This window comes from Megalobrama amblycephala, linkage group LG7, assembly GCF_018812025.1.
Source record: "Megalobrama amblycephala isolate DHTTF-2021 linkage group LG7, ASM1881202v1, whole genome shotgun sequence".
Taxonomy (NCBI): Eukaryota; Metazoa; Chordata; class Actinopteri; order Cypriniformes; family Xenocyprididae; genus Megalobrama; species Megalobrama amblycephala.
The window spans coordinates 29,105,684-29,123,762 of record NC_063050.1 but is presented as its reverse complement, the minus strand read 5'-3'; the positions used below and the strand labels follow the sequence as shown (position 1 = coordinate 29,123,762).

General features: G+C 37.5%; 1 long non-coding RNA gene across 1 annotated transcript; it reads left to right on the top strand.

The window, feature by feature from the left end:
* Positions 1-16,546: 16,546 nt before the first annotated feature.
* LOC125271433 lies at positions 16,547-17,430 on the top strand. The gene is made up of 3 exons (XR_007185610.1): positions 16,547-16,686; positions 16,982-17,078; positions 17,351-17,430. It is a non-coding gene; the product is annotated as an uncharacterized LOC125271433 (long non-coding RNA).
* Positions 17,431-18,079: the final 649 nt, after the last annotated feature.

The window sequence follows — 18,079 nt, the reverse complement described above, 5'->3', positions numbered from 1 at the left end:
GAGGACCACCAGCCATTCATACTGGTATTGAGATGGATCGACAAATTCTTTGTGGTTGAAGAAGCACCTCATCTCTTCTGAAGGAACCAGCTCCTTGAGTGCTATCGAACTTTAAGTCTACTGTTTCTACCTGCTGTATATGTAGGTCTTTTATCTTTATCTTCCTGCTACATTCAACAACACTGAAGTTGGTCTTACCAGTGAGTCTCCCAAAGTAAAGGAATTGCATGGGAAGCATTGACAAACTTTTGACAACATTTTTTCGGAGCATCATGTATTTAAAGTACAGATATTGGAAGTAGTGAGTATGTTTAACCGCTAACATTTTGAAGTTTTACAGGTCTTTCGACTTGCAGAGTTCACATGGGTGAATTTGATGAATTTGTTTCAACTGTTATGTCTAAGACGTGTTATTGTTGAAAATAAAGGTTCAAACTGATACAACGTATTGGCTGTTATTTAATGCACATATGTTTTTAGTTGAACTGAATGCAGATTACATTTAATGACAAATCAGGGTTTGTATGAAAAAAAAAATATATATATATATATATATATATATATATGTAATAAAAATAAAGGGGCGTGTCCCAACATTGGTGTGCGAGGAGAGGGGAGGAGACGAGTTTGGGACCGGAGATGCGATCACGAATTTGAGTTGTGTATGAGTAAACGTTGTTAACAATCAAGGTTATACTAACGTTTAATTGACTGTTGCTGTCAAGCAAATGTCAAGACTGGGGTTACAACAGCTGGTATGACTTGTGTTTTCCGCGACTTTCCATGGAGTCGGAGTTCGCCACGGACAGGGAGGCCGTCCTGAGATCGTGAGTGTGCTGCGCCATCAGTCTGGATTGTTACCTAGGAAACCACCTCTCCCATCGACGCCGTTCGGAAAAAAACATAATTTACCCTGCCATCGGATGACATTGCAGGATTTGACATGAGTAAGATGTTTCCTTGTTCATTCTGAAACCTGCAGATTAAGAGGTAAAAGCAGCTCGGACATTTGAATAAAGGGAGAGATTGAACTGAAACGCTTATTACACATCTGAGCTGTTCTCTGATTGGACTGCATTAGATTTAAGATAACTGAAATACAGAGAAAGCTTTGAGTTTTGAAAAATGTTCTTTTAAAGAAATACAGAAATGTTAATTTGACTGGGTGAAACTTGTTATGTGATTGTGTTAAAGAGATTTAATTTGATTTGAATGTGTTCTGAAATGTTGAAATACTTCCCTTAAGGGAATGTTTATTCTGAACTGGGAAAAGAAGTGGAATTAGCCCCAATTGTGTATACATTGTTTACTTAAAAGAGCCCAGGAGTTGGATCTTTGCAACAGTTGTTATTATTTTCTTTGTTTCTATTGGTTTATTCAGTGTCTATTTTCTCTGAATGATTTTTTTATTATTATTATTTTTTTTGATACCTGTTTAAGCTGACTAAACCTTTATTTTTTATATGATTTCTAGAAATTAAATAGTTGATTCTGAGCCAGTGAAAACTTTGTGAATGTTTTCTGCCTGTTTCTGCTGGTATTTAGGCTTTAAGCATTTGTTGGTTCTGGGGTAGGGGCGTTCCCGTCTATGCTGTAGGACATTGTGAGGTTGGGAAGATATTAGGTGGTTCAGGGCGGTCTAACATGTGTTATAAACTCCAGGTTGGGCCCGTGACAGAACATAAAGCCTGGAGCCCTCCTCATTTTAGCCCTAATAAGAAAAACAGAATAGTACGGAGCGTATTGAATTTGGAGGCTAGGACAAAGATCCATTGTCACCATTCATCCAGAGCCACAGGATATATAACCCCTATCAGACGGGCTTAAGTACCCGTTACATTTGGCGTCACGAACAGGATTCATTTTTGCCTGTTATATAAGTGGGGAATAAGTAGCCTACTTTGACAAATGGAAGATTTACAGAAGGAAGTGGATTTACTTAACAAAAAATTGCAAGAACAAGGCGAAGCTTTGCTACTGACCAGAGAAGGTCAACGTGAGGCCTTGGCATTAGCAAAAGCTGCCACAGAAAAACAAAGTGTAACATCAGCTATTTATATCCCTCGAGAGAGGAAGCTTTCCGACTTCAGTGGTACGTCAGGGGAACAAGACGTGGAGGAATGGATTGATCAAGTGAGATCCACCTTCCGGTTGTCCCGCATACCTGAGGATGATCAAGTTGAACTTCTTAAACAGCACCTTAAAGGGGAAGCTAAGTTGACTGTAAAGTTGATGCTGGGTGAAACTGAAAATGATCCAGAAAAGATATTTGAGGTGCTCTTTGACACTTATGGTGACAGAACACCAGTTGGGACTCTACTGAGGGAGTTTTACGAAACCACTCAGAGACCAGGAGAGACAGTTAGGGCATATGCTTACGCTCTTCAGGAAAAGTTGGAGAAGGTTTTAAAAAGAGACCGTGATCGTGTGCCTCAGCCAGAAGTTGTTCTGAAGGAACAACTGGTGTTGGGTTTGTTTGATGCCAGTCTTCGCCGAGAAATTAAAAGGACAGTTAAGGAACAAAGGAGTATGTCTTTTAAGGATGTTCAGGGATGGATAAAGCAATGTAAACGGTGTGCGTTGGCTAGGGATGTCTTTCCAACGCAGAGGGCCCCGATGACCTGCACTGATGTTGCTGCTCCACGGGAGGTAGTAGCTATGGACTAAACTGTGCTGGAAAAATCCTCTGATGGATTTGAAAATGTCCTTGTATTGACAGATATGTTTACTCGGTTTACCATTGCCGTTCCAACAAGGAACCAGACAGCTCATTCAACAGCACAGGTATTGTTGAACCATCGGATCAAGTACTATGGCTGTCTTGCCAGGTTGCATTCTGACCAAGGCCGTTGTTTTGAGGCTAATGTCATTAAAGAGTTATGTGAGCTCTATGGCATGACGAAAAGTCGTACTAGCCCTTATCATCCACAGGGCAACGGACAGTGCGAGCGATTTAATCGCACAATGCACGAGATGTTACAAACGTTGCCTGTGGAGAAGAAGCGTAGATGGACCGATCATCTTCCAGAATTGGTAATGGTGTACAATAATCAGACTCACTCTTCCACCGGTTATTCTCCATTTTACCTTATGTTCGGAACTGATGCACGTCTACCTTATGATATACTGGCTGGAGAGAACCCTAAGGAAGATGTAGCGGACAACCTGGATGATTGGGTGCGAGCACATCATGAACGGTTGAGTACAGCTACCGATATTGCTCGAGCTGTGTCGGCACAATCATCTAGACGCAGAAAGAGAATCTATGATAGAACTGCCTCGGGTGCATTAATTCGACCAGGGGATCGGGTCTTGTTACGCAATCATAGGAATCGGGGTCGGAACAAAATTCAGGACAAGTGGGAGGATCGCCCATATTTTGTGGTTAAAAGAAATAGTGCAGATGGCCCTGTGTATACAGTTAGGTCTGAACGTGGTGGGGTTACCAAGGTTGTACACAGAAACCAAATGAAGCCCTGTACTTATGAGACCATGGTGAGACACAGTAACCGTAAAAATGTAAGACCAGACAGACGAGGAGATAATGTGTTGCATGAACATGTCGGTGACGAGTCTTTTGATGCTTTGTGGGTCCTACAGCCATTAGGATCAATGAGTGAGCCCACCGAGTCAGAAGGCTTGACAGAGTGTGGCCCTTTATCAAGTGAACCAACTGCTGCTTTGCAGAGCTTACCTGATACTCAAAAAGGGGGGCTTGACGTGGGTACTGCAGGATCAGATATGGCACCTAGACGCTCCACAAGAGCGACAAAAGGTAGACTGCCTCTGAGGTTTAACAATGATTATGTTATGACTTAAGAAAATACTATGTTAATTGATTTGTGATTTTGTTTGATTACAAATGGTGTTTAACTGTAGTTTATGTTGTTTTCTGTTTTGCAATGTAAGTGATGGCAGGGTTTAAGAGGGGGGAATGTAATAAAAATAAAGGGGCGTGTCCCAACATTGGTGTGCGAGGAGAGGGGAGGAGACGAGTTTGGGACCGGAGATGCGATCATGAATTTGAGTTGTGTATGAGTAAACGTTGTTAACAATCAAGGTTATACTAACGTTTAATTGACTGTTGCTGTCAAGCAAATGTCAAGACTGGGGTTACAACAGCTGGTATGACTTGTGTTTTCCGCGACTTTCCATGGAGTCGGAGTTCGCCACGGACAGGGAGGCCGTCCTGAGATCGTGAGTGTGCTGCGCCATCAGTCTGGATTGTTACCTAGGAAACCACCTCTCCCATCGACGCCGTTCGGAAAAAAACATAATTTACCCTGCCATCGGATGACATTGCAGGATTTGACACGAGTAAGATGTTTCCTTGTTCATTCTGAAACCTGCAGATTAAGAGGTAAAAGCAGCTCGGACATTTGAATAAAGGGAGAGATTGAACTGAAACGCTTATTACACATCTGAGCTGTTCTGTGATTGGACTGCATTAGATTTAAGATAACTGAAATACAGAGAAAGCTTTGAGTTTTGAAAAATGTTCTTTTAAAGAAATACAGAAATGTTAATTTGACTGGGTGAAACTTGTTATGTGATTGTGTTAAAGAGATTTAATTTGATTTGAATGTGTTCTGAAATGTTGAAATACTTCCCTTAAGGGAATGTTTATTCTGAACTGGGAAAAGAAGTGGAATTAGCCCCAATTGTGTATACATTGTTTACTTAAAAGAGCCCAGGAGTTGGATCTTTGCAACGGTTGTTATTATTTTCTTTGTTTCTATTGGTTTATTCAGTGTCTATTTTCTCTGAATGATTTTTTTTTTTTTTTTTTTTTTTTTTTTGATACCTGTTTAAGCTGACTAAACCTTTATTTTTTATATGATTTCTAGAAATTAAATAGTTGATTCTGAGCCAGTGAAAAACTTTGTGAATGTTTTCTGCCTGTTTCTGCTGGTATTTAGGCTTTAAGCATTTGTTGGTTCTGGGGTAGGGGCGTTTCCGTCTATGCTGTAGGACATTGTGAGGTTGGGAAGATATTAGGTGGTTCAGGGCGGTCTCACATGTGTTATAAACTCCAGGTTGGGCCCGTGACAGAACATAAAGCCTGGAGCCCTCCTCATTTTAGCCCTAATAAGAAAAAACAGAATAGTACGGAGCGTATTGAATTTGGAGGCAAGGACAAAGATCCATTGTCACCATTCATCCAGAGCCACAGGATATATAACCCTATCAGACGGGCTTAAGTACCCGTTACATATATATATATATATATATATATATATATATATATATATATATATATATATATATATATATATATATAGAATATAGACTGCACAGAGGTAAAGATTAGACTGTGATATGACAGATTTCACTTCAAGACAAATAGACGATTTTTTCAATTTTAACAATTTTAATTGGATGTTTCAAATCATCTTTTTGGTTCTTGGTGACTGAGATCTTCTCTTGTCATTGGAGATCCTCCTGCATTTCTATTCTCACTTCTGTTAGTTCTTCCTAAAGTTGATTTTACTTCAGTCAGTTCATCTTTAGTTTGCTGAAGATCTTTTGACATTTCTTTTCTGTGTCTCTGCAGATATTCAACCTTTTCTCTTTGATTCTTTATGTTGATTGTCAGCTGTTCATGTTGTTGTCTTTCAGGTGGGACACTATCAGTTCTTTTAGCTCCACTACTTCTACCTCCAGAATTGAAAAATTGTCTTTCATTCTTGAGCTTGGAGAAGGAATCACAGTTGCTGAGGTCACTGTCATCTTCTGGACTGATTTTCATCAGTCTTCATGTCCTTGTTGTCATCTTCATATAATCTCTTAAACTGTTCTCTTAGGTAAGGGAAAACGTTAAGTGTTTCATGACAGGTTTTGCCGTTATAAAATTCTTCTATTGCCATGGACACGTTATTTGTTAATACATATCGTGGCAAGTTTTCACAGAAAACAACATAAGATGGATAAGGAAAACAAAAAAGAAAACCACATATGAAAGAGAACGACCAGACGAGAAACTCAAATTGATAGTTTACTCAAAATTGAGATTTCTGCCGTCATTCACTCCCTCATGTCATTCCAAACCCATAAGACTTTCATTCATCTTTGAATAACAAATAAAGATATTTTTTAATATTCTCTCATCATTTATGTCCAATGTTATACTTAGGGAGATGACGGTTAAGGGGCTTTATGCAACACTTACGTTTTTTAAGGGATTACTTAAATGAAAAATACATACTTAAGGGAAATTCTTAAGGTTTATGACGTTTCACCTAAAAAACCCTTATGAGAGAGAGTAATTTACAAAACAAACAAATGAAAAACTGATAGACAGTCCCTTAAATAGTTCTTCCAGTTTGCAAACTAGGGGTTGTAAGTAATTAGGGTTTCAAATAAAGTAACTTCAACAGACATGCTACTGCAAAAGCATAATATATGTTGTATGAATTCAGACCAAAAGCATCTTGTTATGGTGATTATTATTAGCCAAAAAAATATTTTTTGGTGAGGATAATGCTCGTTGCTAAGGCAACCGAGTTGACGCAGCCTGACAACAGACACTGAAGGCGCGTTATTTATTTTTAAAATTTTTTTTTAATTGTGTTAGGGAAGGAAACATGAATAAGTGATATTGCCAACAAATAGTTTAAAAATACGTAATTCTTTATTTAAAATTCCATTCTCATGTTGGAATCGAGGCACTAGATTTTATTATATTTTTTAAAATATTTTTATTATATTATTATATTTTATTTTTTCCAATTTATAGGTATTTATAGAGAAAATACAGCAAATCATGATTAAAGAACAAAGTGAAACACAGTAAAACAAAGATCACAAGGACATTTCTACATATATGTATAAAATGGTTGCCTATTATTATCAGCTGATATTTACAGTACCAGTTGTCTAGAGTTAATTCTTGTATCCAGAGCAAAGTTATGCAGCAGGACAATGAAAAATGTGTCTTTATTTGTAGCTATAATTTACTAATTAAATAATACAACAACACATGTATAAATACTGTATACCTACTTGACAATTAACATTTGAAAATGTTATTTTGTGTGATTACTTTTAGTTACACCCTGTATACAACTGGCATACAATATTTCACAACAGTAATTTCATATCTTATTTTCAAGAAGACAGACACAAACTAAACACCTCAGCATGAACTAGTTTGCATGTACAGCTTAGTTTTATAGTTACATGAAGGAATGGCGTGGTAAACATGGTAAACATCGTACCAGCAGTAACAACAGGAAACACTCAAGACTCAACTATGGGTATTGATCAGTCATTTCTGGACAGTATTTCATGTAGTAACATGTACAGTAAATGGTTCACTCCAAAAGTATCCATAATCACTGTGAATAACATACAAGAGTATACAGTATAAAACAATCTAACTATATTACATCAATGTAAGATTAACATTTTACAGTAAAGGTCATTATGTTGAGAAGATGAGATGGGCAAAGCTTGGGGAAGTCTCCACAAGAAGAGTCTGGTGTCATTTGAAGCTGTAACAGCACAGTCGACTGTAGAAATAGTCCGTGAAACATTGAAGGAGGAAACTTAATAACTGACCTGCTGTTTGTAAACTGAGTTTTGGAGAACCACATAAAAAACAATATGAACAGTAGTTTCCTATCAATCTCTGAAGCTAATGTTGCTTATACACTGCACTGTATCAGAGATCCATTATACTTCATATTAATGTTTTCTGCAGTCCACTCAGAAATGACACGCAGTCTAAACACATCCCAGCAGCTGAGAACCATTCATTTACACCGCTTCAAGATCACTGTCATCTGAACTCTCCTGGTCCTGAAGCCTGCTGTAACTTGAGCACACAACTTGGACCTCCTCCTCCACATCTGCAAGCCTTTTCTGAAGAAGACACTGTAGCCGCGATGATCCTCTTCACTTAAACTGCCTAGAAGGAGAAATGAAAGCGAGGCGTGACAATACTTCCCTTAAGTTGTTATTGAGCCGACTTTACTGAAGAACTACAGACCATTTAGATCCAGCCACAAGGAATCCATAATGAAACACTTGAGGATCTCAAAGAGAGTGGGGAATTATTGTCATATTTGATATTCAATATGTCTGATCATCTAGATGATCCATGATTTATTATCACCACCAAAGGACAAAGAAAAGTGATTTAAAAATCCTGAAACTAATGTGCTTTATGGAGACTTTTGTGCCCCTAATTATAGAAACCTATACTAAGTCTCTAGGTCCAGACATTTTGCTGTTCTCCACCTCTTTTCTCTCTTTGTTGTCAAATCCCATCCCAGAATGAAGCTCCAACCACTCCTCCCACAACAGTATAAACCTGCGCTCTTCCCCTCCCACTTCACCCCATCGCCACAGACAGCAAATGAAAAGAAAATATGAATAAACTTTATTAAAATGACTGCGTTCATAACCAGGATATGTAGCGGTGGTTTCCCCAAAAGCATCACAGCAAGAAGGTAATGAAAGTTATCTTCTTCCCACTGTTTCTGCTAGAAGACCTTTCTGATTTCATTGACCGGATGTTCCCAGTCTTCCGAGAGAGGAGCAGTGCTGTCTCATCTCCCTCATCACAATGATCTTTTCCTCCTGAAGACACACTTTTGACATGTACGCATCAAAAATCTTCTTCTTGGTGAGGATGTTGCTGGATTCTGAAGTCACACAAATAACATCCTTCAACACAAGTTTGACCTGTACATTATAAACAGCAGGAAAAACACAAGCAAGTGTACATCCCATAACCTGGAGCAGAGTGCAAACATTAGATTCAGAAAGGCCACGTTCACACAGCAGCAGAATACGGTTGTCAGTCCTGTATTTGAGTACTTAATACAGTTACATTCACACGCAGTACAGTTATTTACGGGAGTGACAACCGCATTCTATAAACGAAATCAAACCTGTATATTTTCAGGACTCACAACCGCATTCTCGGAATATTCGTGCTGTATGAACGGAACAGGACTGGACAACTAGTCTGTCACGTCATACAGAGAGTGAGAGAGCCGGTGTTTTGTGTGTGGTTTCGCTTTCAGTAACTTACAGCGACAGAGATGTGAGATGTGTGTCATCTTAAAGGCTTAGTTCACCCAGAAATGAAAATAATGTCATTAATTACTCACCCTCATGCTGTTCCACACCCGTAAGACCTTCATTAATCTTCGGAACACAAATTAAGATATTTTAGTTGAAATCCGATGGCTCAGTGAGGCCTGCATAGTGAGCAATGACATTTCCTCTCTCAAGATCCATTAATGTACTAAAAACATATTTAAATCAGTTCATGTGAGTACAGTGGTTCAATATTAATATTACAAAAGTGACGAGAATATTTTTGGTGTGCCAAAAAAACTAAATAACGACTTATTTAGTGATGGCTGATTTCAAAACACTGCTTCAGGAAGCATCGGAGCATTATGAATCAGTGTATCGAATCATGATTCAGATCGCGTGTCAAACTGCCAACGGCTGAAATCACGTGACTTTGGTGCTCCGAACAGCAGATTCGACACACTGATTCATAACGTGTTAGATCCAGTCACTGTTCTCCACCGGAGCGGCTCATGTCAGTTTTGTGTTTCTTTTCAAATGCCGTGTAATGCGCGAGATGTCGCAAAGGACGTGACACGTGTGTGCAGAGGTTAAAGGGGCTCTATTTAAGATTTTTACTTTAATAAAGTATAAAAATACCCCAATATGTTTGCAGATGTTTAGGAAACATGCTTAGTTCACCTACTTGTTTCTCAGAAAAACAATGTTACAGCCAGATATTCTACTTTGAAAATGTGCGTTCCGTGTCGTAATGTCTGTCTTTGTTTTGAGCTGCAGTTTATCCAATAGTATTTCGACATCACAGGTTGCCAGTTGGCAGAAAACACTGCGTATTGCAGCCATGGAAACCAGCAAACAAACTGGGTCAGAGAATCGCAGATTCCACTTGACCTAAAAAAATCTCTGCATCCATCTAAATATCTCTATGAACAACAGCATATTAAAACAGATAAATCAACTCATCAGCTTACAGTGTGTAAGTCTCCTCAGCTTTCATTGTCAATTGCGCTCCCTATTGTTGCTGGCAACCCGCGACTTTGAACGAGGGGGCGGGCCAAACAATATTTTGAATTTGGACTGCAGTACCTATTTTGAACACTGGGTGAAATACCTACATAGAGCCCCTTTAAAGACTCCGGCTAGCGCGTGTTTACATGCTGCTGTTGGTTAATGAAGTTTTGATGGATGAACTCGTGGTTCAGTTAGTCTCTTGTCATGTGAAAAGTGATAATACTTTTTAGTTTTATGGACGTCGCCATCTTTAATATTACGTTGATCACTGTTGTCATGGTTACGAGTAAGAGAATACGGGCTTGACTCTCGATGCACGCTCATACAGACAGTGTTCCAGACGCTACTGAAAGTTGCTGTGTGAACGAGACATTTCAAGACTCACACCTGTTAAGTAAATGCGGTTGTCAATCCCAAAAAATGACTGTGTGAATGTGGCCAAAGTCATCTTATGAAGGTGTAAGAGGTTAGGAAGACACGCACATACTAGTTTAAAATTATCATATAAAATGTGTAGTATATGAAATAATAATTAATAAATCAAAATGTAAAAAATAATTGAGTAACTTAAAAGTGGTGTAGTCTACGTGATACGCAGGTATACGCCGTATACCCACTAGGAAATGTCAAGGATTTCCGTATACCCACTTAAAAAAGCGCAAGGATATGTAACCATCCAATACCATAATAAGATTTGTGTTTTTGACATGAAACAAAGTCTTATATTTCAAATTCTGCCCATTTTACTACGAAATTAAAAAAAAACATAAATACCGTTTTGGCGCTCTTTAGTATGTTGTGACCGCTGTATCGCCTCATCAGTTCAAGAGAATAAAATTTGAATAAAATTATTTCTACTCAAATTCATTTTTGAAATATAAAACATTTAAATGGTGGCTTATTTAAAGTTAGTAGCTAGGCCTATTATAACTTTATTACAAGAATTTCCTTAAGTGTAATTTAAGTTTGTTTACAAATCAGTTCATTTTAACCTTCAATATTAATGTAGTACCAACTGATTCTCATATATATTTTATTGCATTAGTTAAGAGATTTTTTTTCTTAAGAAAATTTGCCATACTTATATACAGTATATCCAAAATAACTGATATTGAATCGAATTTCAAGTTAGTGAACTTTGATGACAGACTGGCAGGAAATGGTGCAAAACAGAAAACCAAGTCCAAATGGGGTGATATTGTGACATACTGATAAGCCTCATCTTTCCATTATTGTTATGCTCTAAAAAATGCTGGGTTAAAAACAACCCAAGTTGGGTTGAAAATGGACAAACCCAGCACTTGGGTTAAATGTTTGCCCAACCTGCTGGGCAGTTTTATTTAACCCAACTATTGTTTAAAAATGACTGTGGCTGGCCAAAATTAACCCACAATATGTTGGAAATTAAAAATCAGACACATATAATTAGAGGCAACAATAATAATCAAAAGATGAACAGTTATTAATAAACAGTTTAATAAATGTTTTTTGCTTAATTATTATATTTAATATTAATAAATGTTAATTTCCAGCATACTTTGGGTTCATTTTAAGCAAGCAATACAGCAATTTCTACACAATAGTTGAATTCAATAAAACTACCCAGCAGGTTGGGCAAACATTTAACCCAATCGCTGGGTTTGTACATTTTCAACCCAACTTGGTTTGTTTTTAACCCAGCATTTTGTAATAATAGCTGCAACTTGCACTCTTAAATGTGTATTGAAACTTGCCAGCTGTAAAAACCTGTGCTCCAGGGAGCATATTGATATAACATCGGCTATCTTAACTGGCTGAGTTAGACGGGGATTGACACTAAACAGTAGAAAATCAGTCCAGTCTCTTCAGCTATAAATGTCACTGGATGTTAAAGTCTTTTGTTGCTTATAATAAATTGACAAGTCGATAACACATACATACGCAGTCTTTCAGAATGCTCTCAATTACATGTAGCCTAGATCAGATGCATACCATATATATATCAGATGCATTAGTGAATGTGGTGCTTATGGGGTCGGGTGAATAAGAGGCTGGGAGGGAAAAATCACAGTATACTCACTACAAAAAACTAGATTACACCACTGCATAATAGGCATATCTGTAAAATTACATGGAAGACATTTTAAAATTAAAGTAATTTTAAAGTAGGTGTTCTGAGTTCGTCACACCGCAGAAAAATGTGTTTTTAACCACCCAACCAAATTTGAATGATTAAAAAAATCTGCAAGTAAATGAAATAAGTTATCAAAATCTCGAAAAAAAAAAAAAAGGCAGCGCTCTCTGCTCTCAAACGCTGGGGGCGTGTCTGCTGTCGGCGCTGAAACCACGCCCACTCACGTACGGTGGCCCAGTAGTGCACAACACAATGAAATTAAAAAAGCAAACATAAGTTCACAACACAACGGAAGCCACAACACAACGGAATAAAGCCACAGCACGACGAAATAAAGCCACAACACAACGAAATAAAGCCACAACACAACGGAATAAAGCCACAACACAACGAAATCGAACCACAACACAACGAAATAAAGCCACAACACAACAGAATAAAGCCACAACACAACAAAATCGAGCTACAACACAACGAAATAAAGCCACAACACAACGAAATAAAGCCACAACACAACGGAATAAAGCCACAACACAACGAAATAAAGCCACAACACAACAAAATCGAGCCACAACACAATGGAATAAAGCCACAACACAACGGAATAAAGCCACAACACAACGAAATAAAGCCACAACACAACAAAATTGAGCCACAACACAATGGAATAAAGCCACAACACAACGGAATAAAGCCACAACACAATGAAATAGAGCCACAACACAACGGAATAAAGCCACAACACAATGGAATAAAGCCACAACACAACGAAATCGAACCACAACACAACGAAATAAAGCCACAACACAACGGAATAAAGCCACAACACAACAAAATCGAGCCACAACACAACGAAATAAAGCCACAACACAACGGAATAAAGCCACAACACAACGGAATAAAGCCACAACACAACGAAATAAAGCCACAACACAACGGAATAAAGCCACAACACAACGGAATAAAGCCACAACACAGCGGAATAAAGCCACAACACAACGGAATAAAGCCACAACACAGCGGAATAAAGCCACAACACAACGAAATAAAGCCACAACACAACGGAATAAAGCCACAACACAACGGAATAAAGCCAAAACACATGAAATAGAGCCACAACACAACGAAATCGAGCCACAACACAACGGAAATGCTCCCGACTACTAGGGGGCTCTCAGAGCTCGGTATTGTTAGTATTCCTTGCCAATGTTTTATAGAGTCGGCAGTGATATGAATACCACGATTAGTTTCAACAGTATATAACCACTGTATATCGACATGAAATATTAATTCAATATCACCTGAGTGCACAATAGCTTCATATTTATACTTGTGAATGATTTGACGCGCTACCGCGGCGAATGATGAAGGGAACGTCTGACAATTCCACCAAGTGGTTTAAACGTATAATTTGTATTCATTAAAATTACTTATAACATTTTAAAACAGACATGTTCAAATTACAAAGCTTGTCAGTCTTACCAACAGGAAGTAACAAGCTTTGGAATTTGAACATGTCTGTTTTTAAATGTTAAACAAAGTCATTGTAATGAATACAAATTATATGTTTTAACCACTTGGTGGAATTGTCAGACGTTCCCTTCATCCGTGGTAGCGCGTCAAATCATTCACAGGTATAAATATGAAGCTATTGTGCACTCAAGTGATTTTGAATTAATATTTCATGTCGATATACAACGTTTACATACTTAAAACTAATTATGGTATTGATATCTTTGTAATACTGTCGACTTTATAGAACATTGGCAAGGAATACTAATATTAACGAGCTCTGAGAGCCCCCTAGTGGTCAGGAGCATTTCTGTTGTGATGTGGCTTTATTTCGTTGTGTTGTGGCTTTATAGACCTTTTTCACACTTCCGGGTTTTTGGCTTCCGGAATGGCCCTCGCCGTGTAAAAGTTTTTCCGGTTGCAGTGATAGATAGCCTTGTTCAGAACCAGCTCGGGAATCAAAGTCGTTTTACGAATTAAATGCCATGAAAATGTTTGAACGTTCTTGGTGAATTATTGGTGAGACTACAGAGCTCTCATTAAGAGCTACATTTAATAAATAATTCAAAGTGATGGCGGTTAAACTGGTTAAATTATTCGTGTCTGTTTGGCGTGGCTGTGAATTATCGCGCTCCATGTGCTGTAAAGACAGTGCCTGCTTCTCAACGTGCATACTATCCATCCTAAATAGTAGTCTATGTGACATTAGTAATATTCAGTACTGTTTAGGTTGGATATGCACATTGGGATGTAGGCTATATAGATTGTTTTTAGCGACGTGCTGGGGAAATGATCAGCTGGCAGCTCCCTTATCATACAAGCCTGATCCTCTGATTCATGAAACAGGACCGCTCGCACCCTGATATTTCTGGATATAAACACTTCAGTCTCTCACTCGTATTTTCCTGTCGTCATCATCATAAAGTGTGTATTATGCACAGTATTGTGCTGTTGCAACATTAATGCAAAGACTGATAGTTGTGTACAGTGTGGTGTTGGAAATTAATTATGTCTTAGTTTAATAATTTTAATCAATCAGGATTAATTATAACATATGCTTGAATGTGGGATGTGATGCCATATGAGATTACATGCTATATATTTTTAAAACGTATTAAACGACAATATTATGTATCTCACGACTTTATATCCCCACTGAAGTATAGCCTATTGGGAATTTTTTTTTTTTAATTAATAAATTATATAAATAATGTTCGTCGTACGTGATACGATCGGGGAAATTGCTGAATGAGTAGCTGTGTAGCCTTTACTGTATGACAGCTGGTGATATAAATCCACCTGCCGGTAAATACGAGCAACGGTCTGAGTGGCCGTATAAGCTACAAACCAGTAGAAAATAATTTCTTTGTAGATTATACAACAGTAGGTTGGAAAACAGAAAAGGTAAGAAGCGATATTTGAGAAAAAGCATCAATCTAATAGCCGTAGACGCACAGCGGAACTAACTTTACCCGTCGTCACGTGATTTCCGATTCTTGTGAAAAAGGTCTATTCCGTTGCTTTATTTTGTTGTGTTGTGGCTTTATTTCGTTGTGTTGTGGCTTTATTTCGTTGTGTTGTGGCTTTATTCTGTTGTGTTGTGGCTTCCGTTGTGTTGTGAACTTATGTTTGTTTTTTTAATTTCGCTGTGTTGTGCACTACTGGGCCATCGTACTCATGGGAGCTGCCGTCTCAACTTATTTGTCTAATGAGTCATACAGATGCAAAAAGAATCATGTTAGAGGGTTGCACATTTTAGTAGAGTTACAGTGGACTACCTACTAATTATAACAAGCACACAGACAGCTTACACTCATTGGTGGGCACGTGCTGCCGACTGCCCTTAATTTAAACTACTTTGGTTTTGTCCATGACAGGGTGGACATATTTTGTGGTTTGCTTGTACATTGTCTACTTACAGTTAATTTACAAAAAGTGCTGGAGTTTGACCAACATGCATTTCTAACAGCCCAAGGTCTCCTTAATACAACAAATATCAAGTGATTTTGACCCCCCTCCTCCAAACATCAGGATTTATTAATTATTTAAGGTGTCTTAATAATTTCTGTCCTTCTTGATGAGTTTTGACCATTTCAGTAAAAGTGGTCCAAAGTGCAATTAAGTTATTATAGCAGGAAAAATAAATTAAAACTGTTCATTTGATTCTTTCAGGTTTATGTCACACTGCAATCTTCCACATTTGCGCTGTGATGCTCTCGTGAACGCGCTGGAAATTATATTTTGTAAATAAAGTGGTAAATTGTTTTTTGCTCAAACAAAACTCTCGCGTCGCTTCATGAAACTGTGTTTAAATCACTGGAGTCACATGGAGTACTTTAATGATGTCTGTACTATACTCTTTACTGTCAATGGAGGAAGAAATCATACAGACTTTATTAAAATGATCTTCATTTGTGTTCCGAAGATGAACGAAAGTCTTACTGGCGACATGAGGGTGAGTAAAAAATGACAGAATTATAATTTTTGTGTGAACTAACCCTTTAATGAAATTTGGTCAAAACATAATTATTGTTGTTCGTTTGTTTTCTGTCAGCAGAGGGCGACACACACACTACAGCGACAAAATATATATATATATATATATATATATATATATATATATATTTACACTGTCTTGAAATATTAAAATGTATTTGCGAATACTTGAATGTTATTGATGATGAGCTTCTTGATCTGTGTTTGATCAGACTGTTTAATCTCTCATCGAGTTCAGAGAAAGAGAGAGAAGTTGATCGATACTGTCCCGCTCTCTCTCTCTCTCTCTCTCTCTCTCTCACACACACACACACACACACACAAATAGAAAGTGAAAGTAAGTTAGAGTTCACCTGTCGCCATTTTAAACAGGTAAAATACGAATACGAGCGTCAAAGTGTTTTTATTGAAACGTTTATCAAAGTTTATGCAGGAATTTCCGTGTATCTTTATGATGTTAAAGCTGGAGGATTTGAGAACCTGTAACTTGTGAAAGTTTGATCAAGGTGAGTGTTCATGTGTGGAGACTTCCTCAAACTAATATGAATGTAGGCCTATATATGATTGTTTGGTAAATATCAATAAATAAACTTTAATAAACGGTTTCTTTCGCCTTGATTTCAATGTTTCTTGTGTGTTTCATGATGTCTGTGATTCTTCAGAAGTTTAACAGTGTAAACATGTATAACTGACCTTGAGTTAACAAAGTCACATGATCCTTTTTCTCCCACACTCAACATATGTTCAGCTAAATTATGAAGATTGTTTAATCATTTAATTTTGTGTCTATTTCCCCCTCAGAGTCAGTGGAGGAGATCAAACTCATCAGATTCTCCTGCAGCTTCATCATGGGTGATTCACAAGGATCCAGAGATGGAGATTTTTCTCCAGGATGCAGGTACTTTCAACAAACACTGTTAAATATTGTATTACATCACAGAAAAAGATCACAGTTTTTGTTGACATTTTTTCTAGTTAACAGAAAAAAAATGTGTATCCTATTTTGTCTGTTTTTGTTTGTTTTAATATTACCATGAAATATTAAAGAAAAGGTCATAAAGTTACCTCAAAGTGCTTTTTGATGAAAGATGTGTTTATATTAATATGGTTCCCATCATAAAGAATGAACACAGTAATCTAAAGGATTGAACTGAATCTGTTCTGTTACAGTTCAGTCCAGCAGAAGAGCTCAAACCCAGAGTCCAGCTGTGTGTCTCTGAAGAGTAACTGCTCTATGGGCGAGCCAATAAGTTTTGGAAACAAACGGCCTGATCTCAGGTATATTATTTCTATAAAATATGCTTATAGTCATTATTAATATACAGCAGTGTAATGAGTTCAGATCCTGTTAGTTTCAGTCTATTAATGATTTCCATTGTGTTCTTGTGCAAAGCTCTATGTATTGTATTGTTAAAACATTCACTGTAAAATCTGTTGGTCTGTTACTCAGTTAATGACACAATTACATCAATATCAGTGTGTCTGATTCTTTACCCTCTTCATTCTGATTGAAGGTCATATCTTTTATCCAGTCCAGTTAAAAACAAAACTGTGATTCAACCACAAGACTTTAATGAAAACATGAATCCTGGTTTCAGGTAAAATGGAGGAATTTTTTTTGTTGTTGTTGTTTAATTTTAGGTGCTGCAATGCACATCACACATCACTCAATCACATGATTAATAATTGAAACATTTCAGAAACCTAATGATGTTCTGTGTCTCATAATACAGCAAACAAAATGATCTATTTTGTAATTTATGGATATTTACTTCTTAAACTTGTATAATAATGTGGTATTTTAATCTTACAGCCATGACTCTGAACCTGAGGTCTTAAACACACTGAGATCAAATCTGACAGAGAAGTTTGAGTGTTTGTATGAGGGAATATCAAAGC